The following is a 20,645-nucleotide window of genomic DNA, read 5'->3' as shown; positions in this document are numbered from 1 at the left end:
TAGCAAGCAATAAACTTGCCCCACCGGAAAGCCCGGTGGCAAGGCCTGGGAGGGTTGACCTCCTAGGTATTACCCAGGCGGTGTACCTCAGCCCAACAAAGATAAATGTACGTTCATACAGTTTGACATCATAGACTTTTATCCCTCGATATCCGAAGACCTTTTTAACATTGCCCTAGAATTTGCCGAGACATACACTGATATATCCTCAGAATAAATCAACATCATTAAAAAATGTAGAAAATCAGTTCTAATAAATAACAATAACCAATGGATAAAAACTAAAATGAAAAATTCGTTCGATTTGGTGATGGGTGCCAGAGACTCTGCAGAGGCATCAGATCTTGTGGGATTATTCAGTCTATATACCCTCACAAGCATATTGGATGCTACGGATATCGGCCTATATAGAGATGACGGACTAGCTATAATAAAAAACTCCAACAAAATCAAGGGAGAAAACTTTAAGAAAATCATACACAAAGAAATGAAAAAATTAGGCCTAAAAGCGGACGTATCAGCTAACATAAAAATAACAAACTTCCTGGATGTCACGTTAAACTTAGATAAAAACACATATGAACCATACTTAAAAGATAACGCTACTCCAATTTACGTAAACCCTAAGTCCAACAACCCACCATCAATTATAAAACACATTCCTAACTCGATCGTAAGTAGACTCAGTAATAACTCAAGCGATAAAAATGCATTTAACAGGTCAACCAATATCTACGAAACAGCCCTAAAAAATAGTGAATACAAAAATATCGATATCAAATATAAGCAACAAAACACCAACAACTATAATAAAATTAAACATAGAAGAAAAAGAACTATAATTTGGTATACGGCCCCATACAATCAAATGTTAAAAACAAAACTTGGCAACAAATTTCTAGATCTTATAGAAAAACACTTTCCCGCAACCAACCCCTTACACAAAATCTTCAATAAAAATACCTTGAAGTTATCTTACAGTTGCTGCGAAAATTTAGAGATGATAATTAAAGCACATAATAACAAAATACTAAATGAAAACAATGTAAACAACAACAAAATAAACAATAAAAATGTAGACACCATGACAGAAATAATACCAACACTAGCAGATATAATAATAATATTAATAATAATAATGATAAAAATAATAATAATAATAATAATAATAATAACAATAGTAATAGTAATAATAATAATAACAAACCAACCCCGGACAAGAACAACCATACCATAAACAAAAATACTAATAACGAACAAGATAAATGCAATTGTAGACAACGCACACTTTGCCCAGTCCAAAATACATGTCTAACAAAAAGTGCAGTTCATCAAGCAACAATATTTGCGAAAGAAAAACCGAATAACAAGAAATATTACATAGGCATGACTTCCTTAGATTTCAAAACCCGATACTATGACCACAAAAGTACATTCAAAAATAAAAAAACACCGTATAAAAACAACAGTAGCGAATAAATACTGGGAACTCAAAGAAAGCGGACATTCGCCGGTAGTCGAATTGAAAAAAATGAGACAAGCTACCACGTGCAGACATTTAGACGACCCATGTAAATTATGCCTCCATGACAAATTTTCTATCTTGTACTTTAAAGAACCTCAAAATCTATTAAACTGTAGACGAGAAATAGCAAACAACTGTGTTCACAAAATAAAACTTACTCTAGGATAGCGATACAAAATAGCTTTAAAACTAACAATAACAATAGAAAACAAACAAATAAATAAATTAAATAAACATGAATATACACAAACGATCACACATATGTATATATATATATATAAATATATATATGTATGTGTATACATGTGCATGTATGTGTGTTCGCATAGGTATATTTATATATATATATATATATATATATATATATATAAAAAGAGGGAAAAGATCTACCTAAAACCACTAACCTAGTTCAAAAACAGACCCTTTGTTCGATAAAATGCATGGCCATTGGCTGATAGGAAGGGGCGCGGTGGATACTAGAAAGCTGATCGGCTAACTAGAAATCCTCAACATATATAAAAACAAGAAGCAACCACAGAATTCGCCCATAAGCCTGACGAATCCTACAGTGGATGAAACGCAGAATATTCAGTGTAGCTTAATCGCCATATATATTTTATAAATTACTAACTAGCTCTAGCTACGTATTGAGCACTTTTGAAGTAAATGCTTAAAGTTTACGCAAAAATCTATACTTCCGTATATTAAATCTATGTAAGTAAATGAAGTAGTTATATATATATATATATGTATATATTATATATATATATATATATATATATATATATATATATATATATATATATATATATATATATATATATATATATATATGATACCATTGCTTACATTGAGTGGTATTAATTACGTGGTTCCTGAGTATTTTAATATAAAAAAAATCTATGTTTTCATTAATATTAGCATCGACTTTTACAAACTGTCAACAATCATGCGTCAATACTGAAGCACTATTAATTTTCAGCTACAACTTAATCCATGGAGAACGATGTTTTGTACTTAACTACAGCCACTTACGCACTATTAAAAACACCACCGTTTTGACCTAAGATACAACATTATGGTTTTTCCACGTCGAAGCGCGATCATTTACGCAACATATACGTAACGAATTTAAAAATCGAAACGTGTTGTAAGTTCATTAATTCACGAACTAATGGCTGAATTCAGAGACCTGATAATAGCTCCTCCTCAATCAATTTCAATTGATACTTTTAGAGCCGAATAAATAACAAGAACATTAAACTCTCAACAGAAACGCTTTCATCGTCTGCTCGGAGACGAACAGTTAGGCGATAGAATATCTCCTTCACTTCTATCAAAGAATGACACGGTTTATCTGAAAGAACCACTCTAGCCTGACAAATGCTCTAATAATATTAAGGTCTGTTAACAAAACCTCTTCGTTCGAAGAATTTATCGACCTAGCTGATAAAAATGTACGCTATTTATTATCATTAAGGAAAATAAATGTTATAAATAAAAAAAACCCTGCTCATTCACAAAACTTATTAATACATCTGGAAACGATATAGACAGGCAGAAGTAGAAGGGAAAAGCACCCCTAAAAATACCTGCACGAGTAGTAACGTTTGTGTTAAAGATAATAACATTGTATTCGTTTTCTCTTTGATACTTGATAGTACTGCAGTGGGAATTATTCCTTATAAATTGATTAAAGAAATCTAAAAATCATTTCAATTATAAGCTGTCAACCATTTTTCTATTCCGACCGTTGGAAAAAAATCTATAACTGTGAATATAGTATTCAACTGTGCATTTCAATGGACCCCCCCCCGTTGCTAAACATCTAGTTCCGATAATAAGAGCAGCTGTTACCTAATTTGGCACACTTATCACTGTTAAACAAAGGTAAATCAATGATAAGAAAAACATCTTTATAGTGCATGTTAAAATAAAAAAATATATAAAAATAAATATTAGTTAATTTTAAAGATATCAGCTAATGTATATACTAACATCCTTCAGAACATTTCAAATACGACCCGACCAATGTTATTGATAATAATGTCAAACACGATTTTATACATCATATTATAAAAAGAAACATCGTTTTGTTTGTGTTGATTGCTATTCATGATGTTGTTTTAGCGTATTTTGTTTTATTTTGTTATAAAGGAATTCTGATCTTTAGATTAATATTAAAACATCATCGATAGCATCGACCTTTACAAAGGTATTATTTAGTTTTATGATATTTCTGACATTAACATTTGTTCGGTGTTCTGTTATGTATATCGTCTTCCCAGAGGCAGATACTAAATTTATATTATTGATAGAATCACTAGTTGATAATTAAGCCTTAATATTTATTTAATATTTATTTATCCATATAATATAGGTATTTATCTACGTAGCCATTTTACTTATTGAAGTAATAGTACAGGTCCGTCTTCAGACAGACAGGAAATCTACATAAGTAACACTAATACGTTATTCTTACTAATAATATATGTAGTGTGAATATTGATTTACACGTGAATCTGTCTCAACACCATTTTCGTAATACTCAACGATGAATATACATTAATTGATCGGATTATTATTCTCCGGATACTTACATACCATAAATTAACATCAATTTCACATTGAAGCCAGTACACAACATTTACTATACGCTATAATGTCTGCGAGCATGCCGGTAAGAAGTCATATATATCCATACTCGTTTATTAACAATGTGTACATTTATAACCAGTTCTTTCTATTCAATCTTAGTTTAAATTATTAGCACTTTAGAAAATTCTTGTCAGTAATGATTAACAGGCGATGCCGTTTCTATGCAATTCTCGGCCTAACTATCTTTACCATTGCCTGTCATTTTGCATTATCATATTATAAAACTTCTGTTTCTTTTTATTTTGCAACTGTGGAACGCGTATTCAACCTTTATGCCTTCGTACGATGTTCTCCATTCAAAACACTTGAAACGAGAGAATCTAAAGAAATTAACATATATACAAATAGAAGTTGACACTTATGGAACGTGAATTATAGTTTATAATTTTTTTTTCATTAAAGATTCAAATCATCTTTTCAGGAAACGATATATATATATATATATATATATATATATATATATATGTGTGTGTGTGTGTGTGTGTGGTTGTGTGTGTGTGTGTGTGTTTGTGTCTGAGACATTTCATTTATATAATTTTTTCTAGCAACATATTTGCGGAATTTAGTGAAATTTCTATAAATACGCTTGTGAACAATAAAATGGCGTAAACTAGAAAGGGCCTATCTATTCAGTGTATATCTATGCATAGCTATATTTGTAAAATCGGTTCTTGAAATAAAAATGCTCTCACCTTTACATTCCGAGAGTAAGAATCCTTTTACATTGTCGAGACTATTATTTTAACTAATAATTTACTCACAGGGATTAGTCACACAAGCAATCATAAGAAAAACGTTAAACGCGGCCGTTTGTAGTGTAAGTCAAATATTGTCCAATGCTGAATACTTGATGCTTCGCCGGGGGTTTCAAAAGTATTTCCATACTGACGTCATCACAAGAGAGGCTGCTTTTTACGGCTTAAGCGAAGCCCACCTAACCTCGAGAGAATAGTAGATTTCGCCAGTTTCCCAACCTGGTATTATATCCTGCGGTACATACGCATGTGTGTGCGTTTAAATTTTTAATCCGGTAGGGAGGGGAGAGGCGTTTAGCGTGTTAGGTATAAGTTAGTGTTAATTTCATGCTTGCATGCCTTCCCGCTTCCATCTAACACTGCTGGCTAACCTCGTGCTGAAAAGGAAGCTGCTATGCCTCAGTCTTTCCTGCCAGTACATAACCTCTCCCTCATCAAGACTCCTACAGTTCCTCCACGTTGACCACACACGGTAACTGGGCGCATTGCGGCCCCAGGTTTAACTTGTCAGAGACCTCGGAGTAGTAGGGAACTCCAGGGCTACTGCGTTATGGCCAACGGATGTATTGAAATGCCCTGGCACACTACTAACCCCTACTCCACTGTCTTGTGGGTGCCCTTGGTTGGGTAATGACTAGGAGAACCAACCCAAAAGTCAAACACCACTGCCTTGTTGACCTTATCACAGCAAAAGACTAAGGGATGGAAAATCTGACTTCCAATCCCACTGCTGCCTATCAGTTTCACTTAAAAGGCTATGGAACCTCATACAGAAAGAAGTGGCGTAATAGCGGGCACGATAGGGCGACTATTTACCTCACCGAGATCACTTTCGGCCAGAAGCTACAGCCTCCGGCATAAGCATTAAGGTCCAGAGGGTGTCTCTCTGATGGGCAACATATATTGCACCTAAACTGCACAAGCAAGTTTGGAACCAAGGTGGAAAGTCCTGTGCCGATGGAGTGAGACTACCCTAACACCGAGGGATAGAGCACTAGGCCCAAACTAATCATCGTCAGGACTGACGGACTGCATGATGATGATGACATACAGCGCCTCGCCTTACAAATAGTCACACATATAGTACTGGTCAGGCTCAACGTTGCTTAACTTCGATGGTCTAGCAAGAACCGATGTGTCACGGTGATTGCGACATATCACCATTATCAAATATTGTTCTTTGGGAGCAGCTTGTGGTGTTCTCTGGAGTTTGAGTGAAAACAAGTCTTCTCAGATTTCCAGTACTCGCCACATCTTTCGATAATTTTTAACGATGAATTCACGTTATCGAAACACCTGCTGTATGTTGATTTCTCATTGGCAGCAACAATTGGTATTATCTGGAATTTTGGTGGTAATAATCCTCCTTAAGGTCCCAGTCGCCTTTGCACTCTGCACACAGAGATCTGGCTAGTACCTTCACTCCTAGCAGGGGGGAGATTAAGTTACATTCATACAGTTTCAGTTTTCATGATTCTATGTGATAACTGCTTGTGTTTAGCAGTTTTTGCATTCGTGGGGGCAGGTTATCTCAATATTCCATAAGAATCTTTCACTTAGTGATGGCAGCAGAAAAATAGACCCAAATGACTTTCAGAACAGACAGTTAAAGAAAAGAAGGTTAGACATAAGAAAATTCAAGATTGCTGCCAGTTTTCAGGATGGCTGCAGAAACAAAACTCCGATTAACACTACTGTATGTAGTGATGTTTTGAGCTATAATCTTGCCTGTTTCTATACTCTGTACTGTGTCTCTGGTAAAAATTTTCACTGCAAATTATTTGTTACACCAATGTAATTTAATATTGGCTGGTGAGAGATTAAGAAATATGTCAAAGCACAACCAGGCCACACTGGTGACATCACTCCTGCAAGACAGCATGGAGTTCGACGTTAGCTTGTAGTGCACTAACTATAGATGTAGTTACTAACTGTTGTAGTGTTAAACTAAATTTAGACAGTAGTATCTATAAGTCTCCCAAATGTTATCTAATTATCCCCTTATCCATATCAACTAGAGCTGTAGTTAGTTTTAGTGTAGTTGTTAGATAGCTGCGCTTGCACTGACAGGGTTGGATAGCAAAGCCAAAGTTAACGGGGCTTTAATTACTCGAAAGGTGTACAGATCGCATCGGGATCTAAGCGGCTTTGGATGAACAGTCGGAGTAGGTGTAGGACAACAGATCTCTGAACCTAGTTGTATCCCAATGTGCTTTGATGCATTGTATAGGTAGGCGATAAACGGATAGCCCCTCGGCCTTCAACAATATATGCAAAATGTCTGCGAACAACCCATAGAGTAGCGGAGCGAAAACTGATTCGAGGAAGATAGACACAAGATAGGAGTTGCAATCGCCTCCTACACGATTGTAGTTTTGATAGCTATTCCATGCTAGCCACAAACATACCATAATTTTGGGCAATCAATCTGTTACCAATAAAAGTAGACCCATCTCGACTAGATGATGGAGGTGGCACTGAGGACACATTGACGCGGAATAGTGCAAAGTAGAATCAAACATGTCATCTAATGCTCAACAACAACAGACTGGAACGGGCAACTAAACATGCAACTGAAATTCACAGCAGTCCTGATGAGACTCGCACAAAAATGCAAAGAACTAGTATGGAGATGTAATAGTGTTTCCTTCGTGAAAAAAGTAACCAACATAAGAGCTGCGGCAAGCTATGACAATCCAACTGAATGAGAGGCTTAATGAATGAACCCGTAACCTCAATGATGGTAAACAAACGGCTTTGTTGAGTGGTGGAGACGTAGTGGCCCCAGAACTGAAATACTATTGCTCTTGTTTGACTGTTCTGTATAACAGAGCGCGAGCACACATTGCCCAAAAGAACAAACATTTTATTCGTTTTAAGAAAATCTTTTTATTCATGTGGTATTATCGGAACTCTTTACCTATGGCATTGTGAAAATATATTGAACCGATGAGCCAGCAACATCCCGACTTGCTGAACTGGTTAGTCTATAAAAAGAAAAGACAACATGTGCAGTTTGGGACAGATATACTTATGTGAACTTGACAAGGCTGAAAGGTCAGAGATATCTTGACTTGTAGCCTAAAAGAATCGTCGAGATTTACTCCCAACATTTGACAAAGACCTTGCCTGTCATCCTTGCCAAAGTTGCTAAGATATTGCGTAAGCATATAAGGGGCCCCAAGTGTAAGTTTCAAGGCAGTATTTCTGAGAAATCAGTGTACGATTCTTGCTATCAGTTTTGCTTCAACTCATCTGTATAATTAAGCATGGGGCAGATATCAAGTTACAGCTCAGTGTAACGTAATCCCCCATTGGTTAGCGTTAAAACTACGCTGAGGTAGCTTTGTATTCCCGGGTAACGCCAGATATCCTAGAGAAATTAGAGTCCTTAACCACCTTCTCTCGAGTGAGGCGTTTACAATTGGTCGCCGTTTGACCAGGACGACCTTGTGTTACCACGGGAGAAGAACTAAAAAGGTGTTAAGAGTGCGTTATAATCCTACATTATTGGTGGCAGAAGAAAATACGTACTAAGAAAGGGGCAGGCAGAAAAGAAACCCATAAAAAGACGTCCGAAGAAGCAGAAGAGGAAGAAGTAGAAGAAGAAGAAGAACAAGAAGAACAAGAAGAAGAACAAGAAGAAGAACAAGAAGAAGAAAACAGCGCTTGAAGAAAGACTTTGAGTCAGAGAAAGAATTCCCACGCGTGAACAGGGCATTTTGTTTTGAAAAAAAAAAGAAAACACTTGAACATTTTGAAAAAAAAAAGACGAAAACAGAGAGAGAAAAAGAAACGGCGGTTGAAAAAAAACAAAAGGTTGAACATTTTGAAAAGGAAAAGGAAAATGAAGAGAAAGAAAGAACCACGTCAACAAGTGTGCGTTGCAAAGCGACGAGAGAGAGATAGAGATGAAGAAGAGAACGAAAAAGGCAGGTAAGCAGACCTCTTTTTTCTCTTTTCTGATGTATGTGCAAGTTGGCCTAGAGAAAGAGAGAGAGAGAGAAAGAGCATAGAGAGAGAGAGAGAGAGGTCGTAAGATAGCATGATTTGACTGTTGCTGTGAAATTAACAAATAGTCGTGTGTGCTTCCAACCCCATAGCAGTAATATAAGTGATTTGATGAAAGGAAGGCGTGTTTTTTGGCAGGTACAAGCAAAAGTTGTTTTAGAAACGTAGACTTTCCTTTCTGAGATTGAGTTATATATATATATATATATATATATATATATATATATATATATATTGTTGTTGAATTAATAGGCTTTCGAGATAAAGAAGAGAAAGCTTACTGGTGTTAATGCTAAAACAATTGATTGTAATCCAATTGACATTTATTTTTTTCTGTATTGAATTAAGGAGCGTGTCTGGCCTTAAATGAACTCAGGGTCGGATGTCAGAATTGACATCTTACCCTGCAAATCGTGAGTATTTCAGATTTCAGGTATGGGAAATGTACCCACCCAAAACCCTAAAAGCTTTCGATTTCGTGGTGAAATCTTATTGGCCGGGAGAATTTCCACCCCATCAACATACCTTACTATATATACGAGTGTCGTGCGAAAATTAGATAGAGTTAGAATGGAGAGTTTAAGATCAGTAAGAGTTGGGAGTTGAGGCAGATTGCTTGTTGAATCCGAAAAGAGACGTGGCCCTCCCCACCTCATCCATCCGTCTGTCGCTGCCGTTGAAGAGATTTCAGACGTTGGAGAAACTTACTACGAATTGAATGAGAATTGTAAAAACATTTTTGTACATAATTTTGTAAAAAACAAGCTTCTTTAGATACACAACAATTCTTTGTCTTTCTTCTTGTCTGCCGCTTCGATATTCGCTTTCAGCATACCGGATTCGATGTAACAACCTTAGAGGAGACTAGCTGACACGAGCCGAGAACTCTAGAGAAATAAGAGTCCTTAACCACCTTCTCTCGGGTAAGGCGTTACATCAGGTTTGGACAAACTAAAACTGATCTGGCAATCGCACAAGTCCTTCAATACAACATCTTTCCCAAGTAAAAACAGGTGCTATCACACCTAGTCATTCTAGAGATAGAGAGAATCCACTTCCAGTCTTCATTGGGATATCTGTACATGATAAGACCAGAAAAATACACCCCCTAGAAATGTTGCATTACCATGGTCTTAGTATTCCCTATAATTGAGTGTTTGACATATCAGCCAAGCTGGGAGATTCAGTTGTAAATAGATATGTTAAGAAAGGTGGGGGTTGTCCCCTAATGTTTAGGGAAGGTTTTTTCTGTACGAGTGCGATAGACAATATAGATTACAATCCATCATTTCCCACTTCGGCATCGACATTCCATGGTACCAGCATCTCAACCCTTCAGCACAGAGGACCAGCTGATCAAGGAGAAGACCAAGAACGAGTTTTTTTATCAAGAGGAGCAATGTGAAGCAAGTATCAGCACTTCCCGCCAAGTCTTCCCGTAAAAGATGATTGTGAATGGTTGCAGAAGCTCAGTTTCACATAGAAAGAATTTGATGAGGTTAACATCAGTTGGTCAGCCCAGCATGCAGAGAAGAAGTAAAGTCTTGAGTTTAAAGTGAGCATAACTTCGCTGTTGCCCCTTCTATGTGATGAGGCTCATTCAGTTGCTAGGGCGAGACATTATATGAACAAAGTCACAGATGTTATTTCTCACCGCAATCCAAAGCAGGTTCCTGTGATAAAGTGTTCTGTCTTTTCGTTTTAACTTTTTTTCTGTTCCTCGGGAATAATTAACGATTATGCAGGCGATGGTACGTTTGTTTTCTCAGTTACGCTGCTAATATTGTTCACATAATGGATAAACATGTTATAGTCCCGTAGTTACTTGGGATGCTTCTTCACCAGTGAAGTTCTGTCTTTTGCCATCTATTCTGTGACGTGGATACATCTTTTCAAGTTTTGAATGCACATTTCATGTATGAGTGTACATTTTAAAAATAAATATGTATGTATTCTCTAGTGATCTGGTCCTCTCCCCTTTGCCATTTTTCGTCGATGGGTCTCCAGGATTACCTTGCTGATTCCATTCCAAATCTCTACTTCCATATGATGTGACTCGTCTTTCATGTCTTTCAGCAAATTGGCATTACTATTATAATCCCACTGCTGATCATATCTGAGTTAAGTAGTTTTTTTTTTTGTGTTTCCTCAGTACACATTTTGATAAAACTGACTTTGATTTCAAATTTAATTATTTATATTATATTTTCTTATTGTTATTATTTTTATTATTGTGTTAATTCTTCTTGTTCTTCTTGTTGGTATTATTTTTATTATTGTTTTCATTGTTGTTGTTGTTGTTAATATAATCTTTATTATTGTTTTTATTATTGTCGTCTTTGTTGTTATTATTTTTGTTATTGTTATTATTATTGTAGTTATTATTTTTGTTATTGTTTTTATTGTTGCTGTTGTTATTATTTTTATTATTGTTTCTATTGTTTTATTTCTGTTATTGCTGGTATTATTATTTTTATTATTGTGTTATTGTTGTCGTTGTTTTTGTTATTATTTTTGTTATTGTTTTTATTGTTCTTGTTATTATTTTATTATTGTTGTTGTTATTATTTTTATTATTGTTTTATTGTTGTTGTTGTTTCATTTTTATTACTGTTTTTATAGTTGGTGTTGTTAATTTTTTATTATTGCTTTATTGCTTTTGTTGTTATTATTTGTATTATTGTTTTGCTGTTGTTGTAGTTATTATTTCAACTATTGTTATTATTTTCTTTATTGTTATTATTTTTATAGTTATTTTTGTTATTTTGTTGTTGTTGTGGTTATTATTTTTATTATTGTTGTTGTTGTTGTCATTATTTTTATTGTTGTTGTTGTCGTTTTTGCTGTTGTTGTTGTTGTTGTTGTTGTTGTTGTTGTTGTTGTTGTTGTTGTTGTTGTTGAACTTTGGAACTTTGGGTACCATTACAAAACTTTGGATATGGGGTGTAGGCGATCACGTTTAATTTTTTGTGTGAATAAGGATTAATTATAAAATAATCATAACAGTTATATAATAATAAAAAAAAGCAAGAGACGTTTAGAAAAAAGAAGACTGTGTGTGATACACAGTATAGATGTGTGTGTAGATATATAAATAACTAGTTTAGACTCAACGTTGTGAATTAGAATGTATACATCCTTGACAGACGTGAAAATTAATTTCTTCTATTGTGTTAATTTCTTACATATAGAAAATAAACGTACTGTACAATAATTTTACACTGACAGATGATTATTTTAAACAATATCACACAGTTAATTTTTAATTGTTTAAAAAGTGTCATAATATGTATTTGGAAAATATTAGGTTGAGAAGAAATTTTTGCGGAATTTTTTTTTTAATTAAATTTTGATTTCAAATTATGCATTTTAAAATATGTTTTTACTATAATACCTTAACTTTATATATAATTTAAAATAGCATGTTTCGCTTTAACTTACCGTTGAAATTACTATCGTTTTAAGACAATTATGTTTTATTTTGAGAATGCTGAACACAAGATGGAAAATGCAAATTCGCACAATTTTCTCATTTGAATTCAAGCTAGGCCAAAATGCTGCTGAAAGCTCGCGAGGTAAGATAAACAGTTGGTCTCAAAACCACTACTGAATGGACACAACAATAATGGTTTAATAAATTTCGTGGCGGCAATGAGAGTCTTGAAATTTATAAGCATATTGGCCAGCCATCTGATGTTTGCAACTATTATTTAGCAGTCTGCGTCAAACCTAGTCCACGCACAACTGTTCGAGAACTTTCTTCTGAATAAGACGTAACTTCTAAGTCGTTTCTCTACCACTTAAGAGAAATTGGAATGACAAAAAAACTTGATAAATTTGTGACTAAGGAATTGACTGCAACCAAAAGCAAAGCCGTTATAAAGTGTAATTTCCCCTACTTTGACGCAACAAAAACAACATGTTTCTCGACCGAATTTTTACTTGCGATGAGAAGTGGATTCCAAACGACAATTAGCGTCGTCGCTCAGCTTAGTGGTTAGACGCCGACAAAGCTCCACGAAACTTCCCGATACCAGAGTTCCAGCAAAATCCTGTCGTGCTGACCTTTTGGTAGTCTGCCACCGTGCTCCTCAATTTTCTTAATGCAAGCGACACTATTACGGCAGTGAAGTACTATTAACAAATGAATGAAATACATCAGAAACTTCGACAACAACACCCAACATTGGTCAACAGACAAGACACAATTCGCCTCCAGGATAATTCCCGACCACACGTTGCTAACCCTTACCCTGAAGAAGTCAATTAGGCTACGAAACTCTGCTTCATCCTCCATAAGTTCCAGATTTATCACCTTCCAAACTATCACCTTTTAAACCATTTCGATATTTTCTGCGTGAGAAATGCTTGAAAAACTAAGCTATATCAAACACGCATTCAGCAACCTCATCGCCATCAGAAGTCAATAATTTTATGTTGCTGGCATAAATAAACCTTCCTCGCGTTAGCAAAAGTGTGTTGATTTCGATAGTGCTCATTTCGATCAATAAACTTTTGTATACGCCGATATATGTTCATCTAAATTTAAAAGTTAACAATCGCAAGAAGCATCTTGTATACCTGTTGGATTTAACAGAGTCATACCATGACGGATTTCTTGTTTAAACCTGTTAAGTTAGTAACACTTAGCATATGAGTATATATATATATATATATATATATATATATATATATATATATATTAATAATATATATACTTATATACATATATATATATATATAAACATATATATATATATTTCCTTGAGTAACCGAAATCAATATTATTTAGGCTTAACGGAAATATCGGTTTTTGAAGAGAAATATGATTCAATTCTTACTGAAGTAATTCGTTTTCCCTTCTCGCAAATGATTTTTACAAAAATCAATAAGGAATCAAATTACGTTTATTATTGTGACTTTACAATGAATCCTTTTCTAACCAAGATCGATTTTTGTTGTCTAAAGTTAATATAGGAAAATTTGCTAAAATAAACTTTAAGTGTGTGAACATAATTAAACGAAACATTTTCAGAAAGATTTTTGTTCTCTTGAGAAACTCTTTAATTCCTGTATAGAGGCATAGTTGTTCAATATTATAATAATCCTTAAACTTGATTACTTTTAGTTTTTACTTTACATAATTCATTATAATCATGCGTGTATAAGTTTGAATATTTTTAGTGTTTGCTTTACATTAATGTTTAAATCATACGCATACTTTGCTCTGAGTTATAATACTGAATGTATGTATGTATACTAGTATATATTGAACTGATTGCATATATATCTAAAAAATATTTTATATATTTATATATATATATATATATATATATATATATATAATACAACAAATACTCATTTGTTGACATAAAAAAGGTTCAGTTTACTTACTATATAATCGGGTAATGTTTTCGAATCCAATTAATATACAGTTCTTTGCATATAAGTTATTTGTAATTATTTTTTATCACCCAAGAGCTCATCAGAGCTAAGCATATACATAAAAACTAAAAACAGAAATTCATATCTACCTAGAAATATCTCTCTTCACACACGGTCTGTTACAACCATAATTTAAAAGAATTTCTAACTACCGTTCTTTATGTATATGTGTCGTGTTATAAATACGAACACAATTTCTAAACTATATTCGGGCCTGAATCTTTAGTGGTAAGCATTTGACGTGAAATAGCTTAAATTAATGAACGGGATACCAACAGCAATAGCATTACTAAAACAACACATCTCTTCGAACAAAACAAAAAACGATACAGTAATACACATGTTTACACACTGAAACAATCCGGCATGGAAGTTGGATATATTTTCGTCGAACATCAACAAGTTCTCAAAACTAATAATATACATCAATGAGTTTCTCTAATTTTATAGTTTTTATTCCTTCTGCATTTAGTAAAAACTCATCGGTTCTTATTTGAAAATAAGAGAATGTATTTCGAGTAGGTGAAGTTTGTTCTTGCATGAATTCAAAAATTTTCAGATGGAAGATTCAAACTATTTTTGTTCAGAGATAACAGAATATATAAAGGGGAACACAGACAGAAAAAGGTTGTTACAACAACAAGAATTACAGAAATACTTCGATAACAACAGAAAATATTAAGAGTGTGAACAACAACAAGAAAAATTGAAAAAAATCAACAGGATACACAACAAAAAATGTCAGAACGACTCAAGGAAAAACACAATTAACTTATTAGAAACTGACAATAAACCACTAACCCGAAGCAACATAGCGTTTTCGCAGAACGCTATATAGAATATATAGAGACCTTTACCTACGTTTCGGATGAAGACTAAACTTAGCACGATTTCATAAGAATGTTTGAAGACTTTTTCAACATCAGTTGCGAGGATTAGTCTGATGCAAAATGCTTAACTACTTTTACAAAAGTTAGAAACTATTCGGCACAAGCAATTCATAGACAACATTCTATTAAGAAAACACGGATCACGAATACGCTGGAACACTGAAGTTACTACCGAAACTCTTAGCCCCAATGTTTCACTGTTCCATAAAAAGTGAGCACTTGTGGGAGTTGAACACTCTCAGCCTAACTCAATTATCGCCCTTTAACTCAGAAAAGCGACCTACCTACGTCACTTCCTGTTTCTCTTAATTCACCCTCTATTCCGCTGAACGCTCGACCAGTCAACATGTGACGAACCACCACTCCGGTGGCAATGGGCCACCACAATGATCCTGGCTACCGCCAGCCTCTCGCAAGTAACGTTACTAATCTCAATGAACTCTTATTCTTCCTAATCATTTTCTATTCTCTTTACTGTATATTTATGCGAATAAATTGCATTTGTTTCGTTGATATATAACGGTATATTTTCGTCTTCATTATGCGACCTTTCGCCTTTTCAATTTCTCTACCACCAAATATATTCATTTCACCATTATATACATGGGGACCGGATCGTCTAAAACACGGCAGACTGTCCTGTCCCCAACAGATTGGTAGACTCCCGACGTGATTTTTCTTGAAATGGTGACCTAACGAACGCCGAACAATCTTCGTTCCCAAAAACTTTTAAAACGTCCTCACTGTCGCAATGAAATATACCGTTATATCTTTAAATAATCAGCGAAATATACTCAAAAAAGAAAGAAAAAACAAAACAAAAAACGCAATTTCCAAAAAAAAAAAAGGAGAAAAAACTTTTTCGTTGCATTTTCAATGTTTTGTCTAAACACACGTGCGTCAATCATCTATCGTCCGCCATCTTTTTTTCTTACTACTTTCTAGACAACTAATGTAAACAAATCACCTCGATATAAAAAAAAAAATTGTCGCAGCCTAAATAATAATAATAATAATAATAAAAAGAGAACGATAAGTTTTATCAATATTCACACATTTAAAAAAAAATATAGACATTATTATCTTCTTCACATTTTTATGACCAGCCGTATTTTTGAACGATGTCTGTTAAAATTTCGACGATACCAACGGACTACTATTTTCACGAACATTTCGATTTTTCTCGCAAACGATGCACATTTCCGTTATAATCCAATCGAGAAAATAATTTTAATGACGTCCTGAATATAACGCGCTCCCTGAAATATTCTTAGACATTTTTGCGTCATTTAACTCAAACCTGTTTATTCTGTTCTCCGTCATAATCGAAGCAAAATATGACCTCGAGAACCTGAACGGTCAAATTTTCCTGTTGCCTTCATTCTTAATAATCAGTTTTTTCAACAAAACTATTTTCCGAGGACCAGTTCTTGTTTACCTCAGCCGAGAAACACTTCGCACGAAGAGACATGATTACGCACATGTAACGAGTACATGTAACGAACGAACGTCACACTATAGCACAGACGTAACTCCAGCGACATGCATCCACTGCTACAACGAACGAAAATTACTTCCAACAACTTCAATAGCAATTTCAACGTGTTTTCAGCGTATTTTCAACGCCAGATTTTATGTATGAATTCTGCTGTGGACGACGAAGTCTCAAAACATTATGTCACACACGCGTTTTACCTACGTATCAAAACTTTAAACCTTCTTCACTTTACCGAAATATTTTGTGCCATGTGCTAATAAAAAAAAAATATTTCAGCTTTCAATTTCATCATGGAGAACATGTGGCAACAAGCCCACTGCAAAACTCAAATAGCAACTCTCACGCTATTTCAACTCCAGTTTTCCACAATTATGGAAAGGAAAAAGCGACAACAAGTCTCTCCAGCGTCATGTTACGCGCATCAAGCCTCTCCACGGCATATCAACCCTTTCCAGCAACACCTCACAGGATATCAGCCTTTTTTAGCAACAAATGCGACAACCAACACAAAGATGTTCACCAAACACTGTACACTCCTGGATTTCACAACGATTCACCTCACCTCACCGAAGTTCTCCAGCTAACATGCGTAAGCTGCATCATGCACACTAATACTCATCGTGGAACGTTTAGACCGTACCGACCCACTGAGTAAGCCCGAGCACCTGAACAACGTTGACACCGCTCTCTACGGACGGACAAATTTCCTCGCAGACTCACTTGCGACCGTAAGCGTGTAGTCGACATATTCGCGAGCAACGCGAACCAATTCAACCCATCGTGCTGACCCTCCGTGGCAATACAGTCTATGACCGCAACACTTGCACTTCATTCCTGTGACCATCCCACAGTTGGACAAGTTTGAACATTTTTCCCTGATATTCTTTTACTTCGCAACTCTATCCTTACACCCTGCTACTTAATAAATAAATAAAAATTCTTCCTCGTTCTCTATACAGTGGACACACACGCAAACATATATATGCATGCCTTTTCTCCAATTTTCTTTTCTCTAGCTTCCAGCTAACTAGGAAGGGAGTATTGTGGGAGTTGAAACTCTCAGCCTAACTCAATTATCGCCCTTTAACTCAGAAAAGCGACCTACCTACGTCACTTCCTGTTTCTCTTAATTCACCCCCTTTTCCGCTGAACGCTCGACCAGTCAACATGTGACGAACCACCGCTCCGGTGGCAATGGGCCACCACAATGCTCCTGGCTACCGCTAGCCTCTCGCAAGTAACGTTACTAATCTCAATGAACACTTATTCTTCCTAATCATGTTCTATCCTCTTTACTGTATATTTATGCAAATAAGTTGCATTTGTTTCGTTGATATATAACGGTATATTTTCGTCTTCATTATACGACCTTTCGCCTTTTCAATTTCTCTACCACCAAATATATTCATTTCACCATTATATACATGGGGACCGGATCGTCTAAAACACGGCAGACCATTTTGTCCCCAACAAACTATTTATTTGCTTATACTAGACGACGATGATTATTACGGATCCGCGTCAGATTGTGACGTAGAATTGTTATCACGTGATATAAATGGTTAGCTTTTACTCGCTGTCTGTAAAAAATGCCAAAAACTAGTAAAAAAAACAAAAAAACTCGAAAGTAAAGAAAACTTAACTTTATAGAACTTTGTGAATGATTGTCTAAGGGTTGTAAGTGTTATGAGGAATTTTAAAAACATAGGAGTATCAGGCGAAAAATGTGCCAGAAACGTAAAGCATAAACCCCAAAATGACTGCATTGAAAAAATTATTTTCAGTATAATCAGTAAATTATGCCATGAAAAGTAAAAAAAAAGAATATAATTATCAACAAAATTACAGAAAGCAAACAAGACAAACACAAGAGAAATTACCCTGAAAACCGTGTTACTGGTGTGAGGAATAACATTTGGAAGAATGAACCCTTTTCCGAATGAAACCTGTCAAAATGGTACCATTTATTGTCATAAATATATACACTTTACAAATATCTAAAAATTCGATACAAGATCCAACGAAACTTTAAACAACGATTTACACAAATAGACAAAATATTATATAAATAATAATATAATTAGTAATGTTGCAGTTGGGCGTTATATTATTCTTTGTCTTTAATTTACATCGATAGAAGAGATTTTATAAACTGATTTGCAGAAAACACAAACGTCAACTTTCACTTAAACTAGCAACAAAATTAACTTGGAAAATTATTTTAACAGAAAACGTAGATACCTAAAGAAACGTTTTGCCTTAGAAGGAAATGTATTTCTTTATAAAAATTATGAATACATTATTTCATTCTTTCTGTCTTGTAGAAAATATAAGTTTTTTTTTTTTTGTTTAACTGTGTTCCTGTCCGGGAATATTTATTGACTATTCAAGTCCACAACAGTTCCCATGTTTTTCAGTTATATATTCGCTTATTGATTTGTGTGTGCATTTATATATATAGATATTGCTGCACTGAACGCACTCGCTTGCTTGTATATGATTATAATTACGCAGACGTCAATGTTTAGTTATTAATTACAATTTATTACAAAACGAACAGTCACAGAACACATAAGAGAGACAGGGATTCGTGTGTCATTGTCTTAGCCATGCCCACTTACGGAAAATATGAGTTCCGCGAAAAAATAGAAATGAGGACGTTATAGTTGTTCAGCTATAATTATGAGGTTGTGTATGATCCTATCAACAGTATTGTTGCCATCGTGTCGAGTCGTGTCGAAGAGTTTTGAGGAGATCGAAGAGGGTTTTGTCGACGCAATTATTCGGAACATGCAAGGTTGTACCAACAAAATTGTTCATCTCGAGGCCGTGTTGATTGAATTGTTTGGGAGTATGCAGGGTTGTGTCAACTGTATTCCTCAGAATCGTGTCCGGTCAGTTTTTCCGAAAGTGTTTCGAACTCTGACGGATTTTGTCGACGGACTTCTAAACTGTACCGGCTCGTGTCGATGAAAGTGTCTGGTACCATGTCAGATCGGGTCGACAGTACTGTTGGCGTTGTTGTGTAGACGGTAGCATTAGGTTAACGTGTGTTATTCCGTTGATTGACAGTTATCGCAGTCATATTGCCACGTGTGATAACAATACACACACACACACACACACACACACACACATATATATATATATATATATATATATATATATATATATATATATATATTCTTTAAACATTGGGTCCGCCTCTCTTCGCTCGTCAAGTTACATTGTCGAGGGACGAAAGATACAGATACACAGATGGATAGCTGATTATATTGCGCTCTCCTTATCCCTCTTGGTAAGCGCTTATCGCGCACGTTTTTTTTTTTTCGGCTTGCGGTTTCTTGTCATCATGATACAAATAAGTGTCACCTGTGAAATATTGCGTTTTGTTAATGTCTACTTTGCATCACGCAGATACTTAAGGTGCCATTTACAGTTTTTCTTTTCAAACAAAAAAATCTTATTATCAAACTTACTTAATATTTTTTATTTGCAATGGAAACGGCAATGAAGGAACATTTGGATATTTGCATGATATTACGCCATTTTTTACCTATTAAGAATACTCCGGTTCTCTATCATTTTACTAAACCCGGGTTTATAATTTCATTCAAGTTTCTGGACTTACATCCGATCTGAGATGCTTCCATGTAAGACATACAGAATTAAAACAGGCTTTTATTCAAATTGAAACGAATTGTATTTTCTTCCTCTGAATGATACGTCGAAATGACTATCAACTATGATGGATGATTTGCTAGAATATAAAACTAAATTGCATATTACCGTAAAACTGTTTCAACTGCAGACTTAAACAGCTTACTCTCCGATATTTAGCAATATTTAAAAAGTTAAAATTA

This window comes from Euprymna scolopes, chromosome 4 (genome assembly GCF_053919585.1).
Source record: "Euprymna scolopes isolate OS-2025 chromosome 4, ASM5391958v1, whole genome shotgun sequence".
NCBI lineage: Eukaryota > Metazoa > Mollusca > Cephalopoda > Sepiida > Sepiolidae > Euprymna > Euprymna scolopes.
This window is presented reverse-complemented; position numbering follows the sequence as displayed.